The 12,422-nt window shown below is 32.6% G+C and overlaps 1 long non-coding RNA gene across 1 annotated transcript; it reads right to left on the bottom strand.

The window, feature by feature from the left end:
* Positions 1-225: 225 nt before the first annotated feature.
* On the bottom strand, positions 226-11,702 carry LOC129928731 (uncharacterized). The gene is made up of 2 exons (XR_008780220.1): positions 11,501-11,702; positions 226-2,144 (listed from the first exon to the last, which is right to left on the bottom strand). It is a non-coding gene; the product is annotated as an uncharacterized LOC129928731 (long non-coding RNA).
* Positions 11,703-12,422: the final 720 nt, after the last annotated feature.

The raw sequence follows: 12,422 nt of genomic DNA, 5'->3' as shown, positions 1-12,422 counted from the left end.
AAGTAAAATTAAATTAATGAATTAAAAATGTCCAGAAAAGGACTACATTAATGATTTTAGATGCTCTAGTATTCTGTCTGTTTCAGTAAGAATAATGTCGGCATCGGGTTCTCTTTAATGTAGGCATACACATTTTTTATTTTAAAAAGATATTGATAATGCCTTTTATCTTTTTAAGCTATTAAAAAAAAAAATTTGAAATGAAAAAAAAAACAACACTATTACTCTAAAAAATCTGCCATTTATTTTTTACAAAAGTAAATTCAACTGAAAAGTAAATATTAAAATGTATGCAACAAGATCAGTTGTGCAAAGACAAATCAAAGCAGACGAGTCAAAAATCTAGTAACACATGAACACAAAAAAAGTCAAGAGCCTAAACAAATCTTATTGGCTGTACAATGATTTCTATGTTAAACTTTTGATTCGAAATGTGTTTTTTTTACCTTATTCAATAATTTATTTATTTATTTTTTTTACAAAATTTAAATTCAATGCAATGAAGAAAAAGTTATGAGTTGAATAAATATTGAAACTAATAAAACAAAGACTACAACATTTTATTTCTATCATTTCCATTAAGACATGCATTTACATCAATAGAAAATTCTTAGAAAAATACAACATTAAAAATGATTTCTTCATTGTTGATTTGATATTTTTGTAATTACCCTCAACCCACCATGTATTTAGTCTCACTGACTACATTGCAAAGGACTGCAAGTTTGTTAAATGTTGCAATTAATTTTTAACACTGACAAAAGTGATGCAAAAGCTTTCAGCAGACGCCTAGAATTCAGGACAATTATAAACTGTAGAATAGAAACAATTAAAAGCTTTTCAAAGGGAAGAAACAACAAATAAGTCTTAGATTGAATTCTTCTAAATAATTGTATCTACACTTTCCTAAGTGATATCTAGCAACCACTTCCAATTCCAATGAAATGTACACCTAATATTTTGTGTATTAGAATCGCTATCAGTTAACATTATCCAACTCAAATAGCCACAATAACATGACTTCAAGAAAATGACACTGAATGGGCAGTGCACTGAGATATATATACATATATATTTATATATATGACTATGGCTTACTGAAGGGAAAAAATAACCTAGTTAGCCAAAAGTAAAAGTTAATTTGTAATGACTAAAAAAATACATTTTGACTAAGTCAACAAGAAAAAAATCATTAAAACACTCAGAGCTTCATCTTGAATACTTAAGTGCAGATATTGTTGATAATATTTAATACATAATAAAATCAACAACTTATTTTTTAAAATATTTCAGTAGAGTTTTTTTTTAAATTTGAATATGTTTCTAGATTGAAATAATTACTACTTCATCCAATATGTTAATGTTATAAAAGAAAAGTGAAACACTTTGGTACATAATGTAAATAGTTTCTCCAAGCAAAACAAAGTTCATTTCTGTGGTAAAAACTCTCTTCTCCCTTTGACGACTCCATTGATAAGATAGCACATCATGACTGAGAAGGTGGAGAAATGGAGTACTGCCAGCCCTGCAATAAGAAACAATGTCTGGATGAGAACCCAAGTGTAGACTAGCAGCATTTCTACCTTGTGCCAGAGCAGCTGGTGGACACCCTCAGGACGTCGAGGGCTGTTGTACATGTAGCGGTACATGTTGTACTGATTTGAACTGGAGGCTGCTGCTGTAGAGTCTGTACATAACGACATTCCATTAGCACTTGTAGACATAGTACTGCACATTTTTATTGCAGTCACAAAAGATTTATCAAGTACAGGGGAAGTAATCAGCTTCAGTTGGAGATACAAATATCATTCGGATTTTCAAACACTTTTTTAAAGTGGTCTAGGTAATAATGTAGATGATTCTAATTACTAAATTGTAGCTTTGGATACTTCAGAAGTCAAACATTAGAATTTTAACACAGCAACACAGAAACTGTTGTTTGATTTCCTCACCAGCTTGTTGCACACTTGACACAAATGTCCATATCGTTCATAGAAAACAAAAGGTTAGCCACTTGCCATGGAGGAAACTCAACAAAGTACAAGACAAGGGAAGCAATGCTTTTCAAATGTGTAGTGTTTCTAACTGTAAGCACATTGTTTGGTTCAAGACACTTCTGGCAGTCAACATAAACCATTGAAAGTCTGAAATGAAATAAAAAACAGAGAATGTTAAAAAAAAAATAAAGATATTTTCCCAGATTTAAATAAAGTTAAAAAGTCATTCCCTATGCTAGCTGTTAGATCTGACAGAGACTTCAAGGCAAGATCTCACAGTTGGTTGAATTTTCAGACAACTTACAATGTTTATTTGCACAGGTGAAAATGTTGTATCTTGTTCTAATTTTTATTCAGTTTCTAGCTTTCCTCGTTCTTATTAGTCTCTAAGCTAAACTTGCCTTAATTTTCAGTCTAACCATAGCAACTTTTTTTGGTTCTAGATTACTACACACTAAATAAAACCTGTTCTAATTCTACTCGCTATGTATCCTAATGTAACACAAATTGTTAATTTGGCCATTTATATCCATTCCTACCCACAGTGTCTCTTAGAATCTGAAAAAAAGTTAATATCACAGAAGGAATTATTCCCCTTTGTTTAAAAAAAAAAGGTCTGGATGTAAAAGATATTTTTTTAGGGTTAAAGGTCGGCCCAATAATTAAACTAAAAAAAAATGTTATCAACTATTTATTACTAGATAAATGGTATGCACCATCCCTTCTAATATAAATTTTTTTTGAAGAAAATTATTGAGTGGCCATGATTGAAACTAGATCATGATTGTATCTATGTGTCATTAAATGTCATGTTCAGATGAACAGCACTTTTTATATTCTCTCAAAGAAATTGATGATAAAAAATGTAATTGACTTACAAATATTATTTACTTGGAAAAATGTGTGCCTCTTATAGCGTTGAAGAGAGATGTAAGAATGAATATGTCCATGTACAAAGTCAGTCACCAAAAGAAACACAGTGAGATTCATGATACAGATTAAATGTGTCATTTGATAAGCAAATATACTGTATATACTCTACTCTGTGAAATGTATTATTTTTATCTCTAAAAGCAATGTAGAAAATATGTTATCTCTCTTAGATATATATATATATATAAAGAGAGAGAGAGAGAGAAATATATATAGATACATGGGCATAATCAAGAGGAGTTTTCGGGGTTAAACCACCCCAAACCCTGCATGGGGGGGGGGGGGTATTTTTTGAATACTCTTTTTGTTCTTACTTTAATTTTGTTTATTGTAGGTGAGATTTAAAAGTTAAACTTTCACTTGCCTCGGCAAAGCTGATAGGGGGGTTTTGAGTTTAAAATTCCCCCTCCAGAGGTTTTTGAGGTTAAAAACCCCTCTTCAATAAAACAAAAAATTAAGTAAACTACAGTCACCAAATTCCTTGAGCATAGGCAAGGGGGGGTTTTGAGTTTAAAAACCATCCTCCAGGGAGTTGAGAGTTTAAAAACCATCCTCCAGGGAGTTTTGAGGTTAAAAACCATCCTCCAGGGAGTTGAGAGTTTAAAAACCATCCTCCAGGGAGTTTTGATTTTAAAAACCATCCTCCAGGGAGTTGAGAGTTTAAAAACCATCCTCCAGGGAGTTTTGATTTTAAAAACCATCCTCCAGGGAGTTTCGAGGTTAAAAACCATCCTCCAGGGAGTTGAGAGTTTAAAAACCATCCTCCAGGGAGTTTTGATTTTAAAAACCATCCTCCAGGGAGTTTTGAGGTTAAAAACCATCCTCCAGGGAGTTGAGAGTTTAAAAACCATCCTCCAGGGAGTTTTGATTTTAAAAACCATCCTCCAGGGAGTTTTGAGGTTAAAAACCATCCTCCAGGGAGTTGAGAGTTTAAAAACCATCCTCCAGGGAGTTTTGATTTTAAAAACCATCCTCCAGGGAGTTTTGAGGTTAAAAACCATCCTCCAGGGAGTTGAGAGTTTAAAAACCATCCTCCAGGGAGTTTTGATTTTAAAAACCATCCTCCAGGGAGTTTTGATTTTAAAAACCATCCTCCAGGGAGTTTTGAGTTTAAAAACCATCCTCCAGGGAGTTTTGAGTTTAAAAACCATCCTCCAGGGAGTTTTGAGTTTAAAAACCATCCTCCAGGGAGTTTTGAGGTTAAAAACCATCCTCCAGGGAGTTTTGAGTTTAAAAACCATCCTCCAGGGAGTTTTGAGTTTAAAAACCATCCTCCAGGGAGTTTTGAGGTTAAAAACCCCCTATTCAATATTAAACTAAAGCAAATTCTATGAGCGTAGCCAAAGGTTTTTTTTTTTTTTTACTTTAGCCCTCCTTTCCAAAAAAAGAAAAGCAAAACTACAATTACTAAATTTCTTGAGCGCAGACAAAAAGGGTTTTGTGGTTTATCTCCTCCCTCAAATAATAAACTAAACCATCTGTTTCTACCTGTCTCTGGGCTCCATTAAATAGCAGATTTGACATTAAATGTAAAATTTTTAAGAAGAGTAGCAGAATAATGCACTATAGACTCAGAGTATGCATCTTTTGTTTCAAATTCCAGAAATAAAGCTTGGTGACAGGGCAGACACCACTGGTGAAGCTCACAGTGCTCCCCCTGTCTTTCTATTAACTCAAAAAAATATATGTATAGGAAGGGGGCGGGGGGGGGGGGGTTTGAGCCCTTCCTGGCCCTAAAAAAATACTGGCTACGCTCATGTGAAGATATATAGATATATATGCCCTTTGTGTGTGCATGTGTGTGTGTGCCTGTGCCTGTGCCTGTGTGCATGTGTGTGTGTGCTGAAGGAGCACATATTCTGCCCTTTTACTGAACAGTTAATGACCTAATTAAACATGAAAACCTGGTACAAAGTTGCAGACATGAAGATCAATATTTTTTTTTTCGGTATAAGTACACAAGTAACACTGCTATGTTTTATCAATATCTGAAGTTCAAGGATGATTAACTAGGTCATAGTTCATGAGGCTAGTTCACATGTTCTTGAGAAAACAAATGTCTAACACATTATATATATATTTTTTTTTTTCATAAAATAAATCAATATAGTAACCCCAATTATTGGTAACTTACTTACATAAATATTGTTATCTGTAGTTTATATTTGTTTGTAATCTTGTCTATGGCCTTTAGAAATGTTATTATTCTATGTTTTAAAACTATATAGCCTGCCAGGCCAACACTTGTTTTAGATAACAATGATGTTATGAAATAGTGTATCATTAAAAAGGCATCAATCTAATAAACACAAAATCAAGTAGTAGATATATTAAAAAAAAAACCTGGAGCCAAATGGAATGAAGATTAAAAAGCTGCTAAACCAGGCAAAGAAGATTTGAGAACTGTTTGGTGGAAGAACTTTTGGGAGGAAAAGGAAACTGTATATCTTTTACTGTCACAGACTTGCTGAGTCCTGTTTTAACAGATCAAGGATGACACATGCTCTTGACCTGCATCGTGACATTGTGCACAACTTAAGGGCTTTGGAAGAGAGAAGTTTATATCTTTATTGCTTATCATGAAAATAATCCAAGATGGCCACCATGCTAGCCTAGGACCGGGGTCGGCAACCTGCGGCTCGCGAGCCACATGCGGCTCTTTGGACGTGAAGCTGTGGCTCTTTAGTTCCATACGCAAATATATTATTTATTTTATCGAAACATTTTTCAAATAGTTCTGAATCTTTTAACCAAGAAAAGGCACCGATTCTATCTATCAGCCTTATACCACCCCCCATTACACATGTCGTCAGTCGTCGGAAGCTCTCAAATGACGCCATGGTCGGATGTTTCTATGTAGGTTTTAATTCGCTTTCGACGCAAGACGAAATGGTATCTTCATTGCGTGCTTTGGCTGCGACGTATAGTTTGTTGTTTTAAGTAAATGAGTTAGAAGCGAATGATCTTCTCAAAGTTAGAAACATCTACAAGTAATGCTTATCTGGCAAGCTTTGCGGTACCAATAGAAATTGCACAAAAAGGCAAACCATTTTCAGATGGTGAGTATGTCAAAGACTGCTTCCTACGTGCGTCTGAAGAACAGTTTCGTGATTTCAACAAAACAACAAAAACAGAAACCTTGAAAAAAAAAGTCAAAGCTATGCCACTATCCGCTAAAACAGTACAAGATAGAATAGCTAAAATATCTTCAAATGTAACATATTTGCAGGTGGAAGATATTCAACTTTCTTCTGCCATATCACTTGCTAGTCTTGCGGCCTAAAAGGCACGGCACAAGTTGCCCATTTTGTCTGGTATATATGCCTTCCCAAGGTCCAAAAGAAGATCTTCCAAGATTGCTACTCTCATGACGAACTAGAGGGGAAGATAGAGCGAATGCCGTGCAGACATGCCTTGAAGACAATAAGATCGAGTTAAATAAAATCCTTTAAACAGCAACTGATGGAGCCAGAAGTATGACAGGAAAAATTAAGGAGCAACAACGATTCTTCGAGCCAAATAAACCACCAAATTCTTACATTTCACATACAGGAAGAAGCGCTTTGTGCCCAAACATTTATGGCCGAAATAGTTGAAGTCATAAATTTGATAATCAAGATAGTAAACATCATCTTATCAAAAGCACTCTACCATCGTCATTTAAAAGAACTCTTTAACGAGATGGAAATACATTCTTAAATGAAAAAGCATTAATCACCCTGAATAAGAGAACGACAAATGGTTGCAAAAATTGTACTATATGGTGGAAGTAAGAGCGAAAGGAAATGAGCTGAGTCTAAAACTACAAGGATAGTAAAACCCAGGCTACGTTTTGGTAGAAGAATTAGTTTATTTTGAAGAAAAAAATATTTTTTTTTTGCAGAAGTTATGCACTTACTTCATTTTCAATGTCTAAAGCAGTCTCGCGATAAAACCAGTGCAACTATTGACACAAATTACTTCAGCACAGTTATAAAAAAAAATCAAAGATGAGTTTCTTGACAGATTTGAGTAGTTCAACAAAACTATGCTAGCATTCCTATTAAATCCTCTCAACACAAATCATAAAGAAATCCACATTGAGCCATTTAAAATTGATTCTGGATCTCTAGAAAATCAATTGATCGATTTAAAAAGTAATGCTTTGTGGAGTGGAAAATTTACAGAGTCAAAAAGCAAGTTGAAAAATTTGGAAGTCCAGAAATGTATGTACATTACGCAACAACTTTGACAACTTTAAAAGAAATGTCTTGAGTTGAGCCTATATTCGACGTATGGAATAGTCTTCCAGAATGCTAGAGTGAGGTGAAGTTGGCATTTGAAGTACTGAGTATCTTCGGATCGACATATTCGTGCAAGTGTTATATTCGTACATAAATAAAAGTACAGTAAGAAGTCAACTAACAAATGAAAATTTAGAGTCGTGTTTAAAACTAAAAACCAGTTATGAGCCTAATGTATCCTATCCAAACTTTCTAAAACCATGCAAAGCAAACCTCCCATTGAATTTTCTCAATTGTTTGTTATTGAAGTACAAGTTAGTGTTGTAAGTAAATGTTGAACTGCTTTAGTTATTACCGAAAGAAAAAATAATAATCAAATAAAACCATATATATATATTATCTTATTTGGTGTGGAAAAAACGTATATATGAATTAATATAATCGTTGTTTTTTTAATTAAAAATTAATTGTGTGAATACTATTTATTGTTGGCAAGAAAAAATTTGTGGCGGCTCTTTAAAAACTTTAAAATTTGGTAAATTGTCGTTTTTGGCTCTTTCGACTCAAAAGGTTGCCGACCCCTGGCCTAGGATAAAACTTGGAACCTCTTATTGAAGATAGCAACTACAAAGGGAAGATATATCAGGGTTTTCAAATGGAAAGATTGTAAAATGCTTACATTGAAATATGCAGAGTGTGCTTTAGTCATGTCTGTTGCATGCTGGTTGGTTACATTTTTGAATAAATTTATTAGTGAGTACTAAAAGACCTAAAAAACAACACTTGTTAACATAGACCAGTCGAAGATATAGGCACAAAAACTGTCAGGTTTGTTAAGCATAAATGTATTTAAACCACTATTAAACCCATTAAACCACTGTTACATAAGATCTGAACGAAGTGGTCGTCTCCTTTCCATTAGGACTAAAACTGAAAGATTTGAAAACTCCATTATCCCACTTTCGGTCAGAGTGTTACAAGATCAGCTGTCGTCATCGAGAAGTACATAGAAGTGAAATTCATAAAGCGCTGGTTGTGAATGTGTAGGCCTATGTGTTTCGTGTGTGAATGTTGTTCGAATTTTTCATCAATATTGTTTTTGTACAGTAGTTTTGCTGAGCTTGTCAATTGTTGTCAAACTGAATTTCCATTAGATTGGATCAATAAAAATTATCTTAAATCTTATCTTATTTAACAGTTGTTTACTGTGACAGCTTTTAAAATCTTCATGTTTGTTACAATGCCAGTTCTGATGTCTCTAATGTTAAATTGACTTCTGTTAGTGAATGTGTAGATGAAAAAAATAGAAATTCTATTCTGTGCTAAAGGAAGATCATCTTTTTTTTTAAATTATGTATCATATAGTAAACATTTTCTTCATCTATACATCCTAAAAAGATATTGAAAATGTTGCTTTGTAGTAAATGTTTGAGCTTTTGTTTAAAAGTAAGACACACAAAAATTAGTCATAACCAGTGGATCTAGATCTCTTCCATCCACGAAACCATTTGGAAAAAAAATCCTTAACTCTATTTCAACTAGAAAAGAATAAGTATATCAAAGAAGGTTGTCAGTTTATCTGGGTTTGTTGATGATTAAGAAAAAAAAATATTTTCTGGTAAGACAGAGGGCAATTTTTCCAAAACCCAGCAACTCTGATAGGCAGAAAGGTTGGAAAAAATACATTTCCTCCAGGAGACTCCCTTGCAAGTACACTGTGGTGACTGTAATTTAAATCACAGGTAGTGGTGGTATATTACAGAATATAGAGGAATCTCTCATGGGCTTTGCCATCTGGTCACCCTTAAAAGGATGTACACTGGTAAGGCTCAAAGAGTCATGTTTACAATGATCATTTAGTTGATAAAGAGTGAAGAGCCAATCTCTCATTCCTGACATGAGCCAATCTTTCATTCCTGACATGAGCCAATCTCTCATTCCTGACATCTTTATAAAATCCTTCCCTAAGGCCAAGGGTCTGAAAAGAGTGCAAACTCAACCCTTGATGAACACACAATAAAGATTGGATACACAGGATAAATGTCAACACAAATATGACAATTATGAGAAGGTCTACTACATCTGTACCTTCAACTTCAATATCTAAGGACATAATTGGTTCTTTTATTCTGAATGCATGATTATAATGATAATTGAAAATACTTGAGATGAAAAACAAAATGAAAAGCTTTTTGAACATTCAACTATTAGTTAACTGCCTTAAAAATTCATTCCTAAAACTAATGTAGTTTAAAGCTATTTAGAACAGAAATATAGTTTCTATATGCTACTATACATTTCATTCACAGAACATGGAACAAATGAAAATGTCTGTGCAAGAGTCACAATCATGATCAGCCCTTTTGAGGCATTGTCAAAGCCAAAATATATCTTTTAGGTTATTGTGACATGTCAAGAAGACCTGACTCTTGAAGTTTTATTACATAAGGTATATTATGCATACAATGGCTAAGTTGTCTATCAGCAGTTTGGTGCTACAAGTCAACAACTGGTAACAACATACTGATGTCAGAAGAACCAAAAAGAAAGAATTCTAAATATTAGACACCAACAGAAAGCTCTGAACAAAATAATTTTGGAAGAAGGAGGAGAAATGAAGTAGACCAATTAGATTCTACTCAAAATTTTGTGTATGTTTAGGGTTCAAGTATAAATTGTGTACAATCATAAAGTTATTAAAATAATAGAAAAATCTCAGATTGAGTAAAGGTGGGAAAAGGCGACTAGGAAAAAAATCTTTGGGTTCAGAACTCATCTGAATTGTTACACTTATACTTTAAAGTTTCTCATGAATTCTAAATTCAAAACAAAGTCTTTCTTTAAATAATTATGTCAATTTTAAATCATGATCAACACATAGACTCGCCATATTTGACTATTATGTTTTAACTTTTAACAGTCATGTTTGAGTATGAAAAGATTTTGAAATTTCTTTACTAAAATCACAAACAATATATTGATCTGTCTGTTGGGGGTGGATGGGATTGTATCTATCGCCCCTCCCACACAGTCTATTCTGGTACTGACCACACTCTTTCAATTTATATATTTATTAATGATTTAATTTGATATTAGAGTGCAGTGTGACATAATATACTGATGCGTTCAAATGTTGATAAGTAGCTTATATTATATAGAGGTTTTGTTCACAGACTATATGATTTCTGCATAAAATTCCCCCCACTCAAAAGGTTAGGGTGGGGAGAGCACTAGATTTATCTCCCCACCCCAACATACCAGAGAGAAATATAAAAATTAGATGTTAAACTAATTTTGTTTTTCCATAAAAAATCATTAAAATGGAACTGCCCCCCTCCCCCACTGAAAGGGTAGGTATAATCTAAATATTGCTAAAAGAAATATAAATAATTAGTCTATTATCATAAGTGAAGAATTTGTATACAAATTGTGTGATTATCTCAACTTAAATTTGCCAGGTTTGGCCGATTGGGAGGGGCTTTAGCCCCCCCCTCCCGTTCAACCATAGATATCTACTTACTATTTCCTCTTTTCTAGATTTTCAAATTAAATGATATCATATTATTATATAGAACTAGACATATATTATAGATCTAGAGTCTAGACCCTACTACTAGATATATATAATTTAACATAAGTAGCCTACTATGGTTATTAATATCATAATTACTTAATTGACTTAAAGTAAAGATGATAGACGATAAGTGATTACTTAAATTATTATGCATAAATTGTGTATCTAGTTCTATAATCTATTCTAATCTTAATCTAGATCTCTAAAAAAAAAAAAGCTAATACTAGTAATACTCTAATTCTAGATATAATTTCTCTAGATTACTAGACCTCTGTATACTATATAAGTATATAGAATATAGAAATATAGATCTAGATTAGAATCTAGATAGATTTTTGTTAGTATGTCCTATAAGATTCTAGATCTAGTAGTTGTAATAATTAATTAATATTAAAATTAAAAGTAAATCTAGTTCTAGATCTTATTATTCTAATAAATTCTAATTTCTAAAAGTAGACCCATAATGGCCATATTCATATGGGCAATACAAATAGTATACTATAGTGACTAATACTAGAGTAGAGTATTATCTAGAATCTAGATCTATATTTATAGGCCCTATAAGTTGGTAGATCTATAAATACTATAACTAAACTTTAACAATATTATTATTATCAATGTCAATATAATATTATTATTATTATATATTAGATTATTAGCCTCCTTATTATGCCAATTTTAGTATTTATTAACTATTTAACTACTAACTTTGACTTTAAGTAATTTAGTAATGACTAAGACGTCTTCTTAGGTCTTAGACTTAGACGACTTACTTAGTAATGTGAACCGTAAACGTGTTAAATTAATCACTGTTGAAGTTATCAGTTCTTTTTAATAGTCTGATAATCTAGATTCTATATTAATTATTTTTATCTAGATCTATCAACCATGTCACGAATTAACAACCGGCATTTGTTGAATTCAGTTATGTAATCCACATACTGTTGTAAGAAAGACAAACAAAAAGCAAAACCAAATGACCTGTATCGTCCAGCTGGAAGACCTTTAACCTTTAACCTCTTACGCGATCATACCATTCACATTCATAAAGGGGACGCTATTGCTGTATAAGTAATAAAAAGAATAATACTAAACATCTTACAGAGTAATGTTTCTTAAATTTTTAATTTAAGAGTTATTTAGATGTTCAAACAACAGACCTAGATTATATGGTTCAAATAGTATAATCTACAGTCTAGTTATCTAAACATTTGTCTTTGAAAAACAAAAAGTCAAAGTCGGTGTCAACCGGTGCGGGAAGTTGGGGGTGTCACATTCCCAAAGGAAAAAAATATCTCCCTAAAAAACAAACATCTATTGTTTATTTTGTGTCTTTATGTTGAACAATAAAACTGTAAGATAATTCATTGATTGGTTACACCCGGAAATAGTTTTTGATTCTATTTTACAATTATTTTTTTTTAATTGTTTATCAAAAGTTATTAGCCTATATGAATTGAAAATGTACAATTATTGAATTGATACAAATTGAGTTAAACTTTTTTTTATTAGAGATTATTTAAGAACTCCTTGCGGAAAAAGTTTTAAACTATACTAGTGTTTCTCAGCTGCTTCTGAAAAAATAAATCAGTACTGAACAGGTTTATGTCCTGCGAAACATCGTCGAGCAAAGCCTAGAATGCCAACAAAGAATGTTGACCTGTATTGTAGATTTATAAAAGTTTGATAGCGTCC

Source organism: Biomphalaria glabrata, chromosome 10 (genome assembly GCF_947242115.1).
Source record: "Biomphalaria glabrata chromosome 10, xgBioGlab47.1, whole genome shotgun sequence".
NCBI classification, from domain to species: Eukaryota; Metazoa; Mollusca; class Gastropoda; family Planorbidae; genus Biomphalaria; species Biomphalaria glabrata.
The sequence above is the reverse complement of the archived record's forward strand: the minus strand, read 5'-3'. Positions and strand labels throughout refer to the sequence as shown.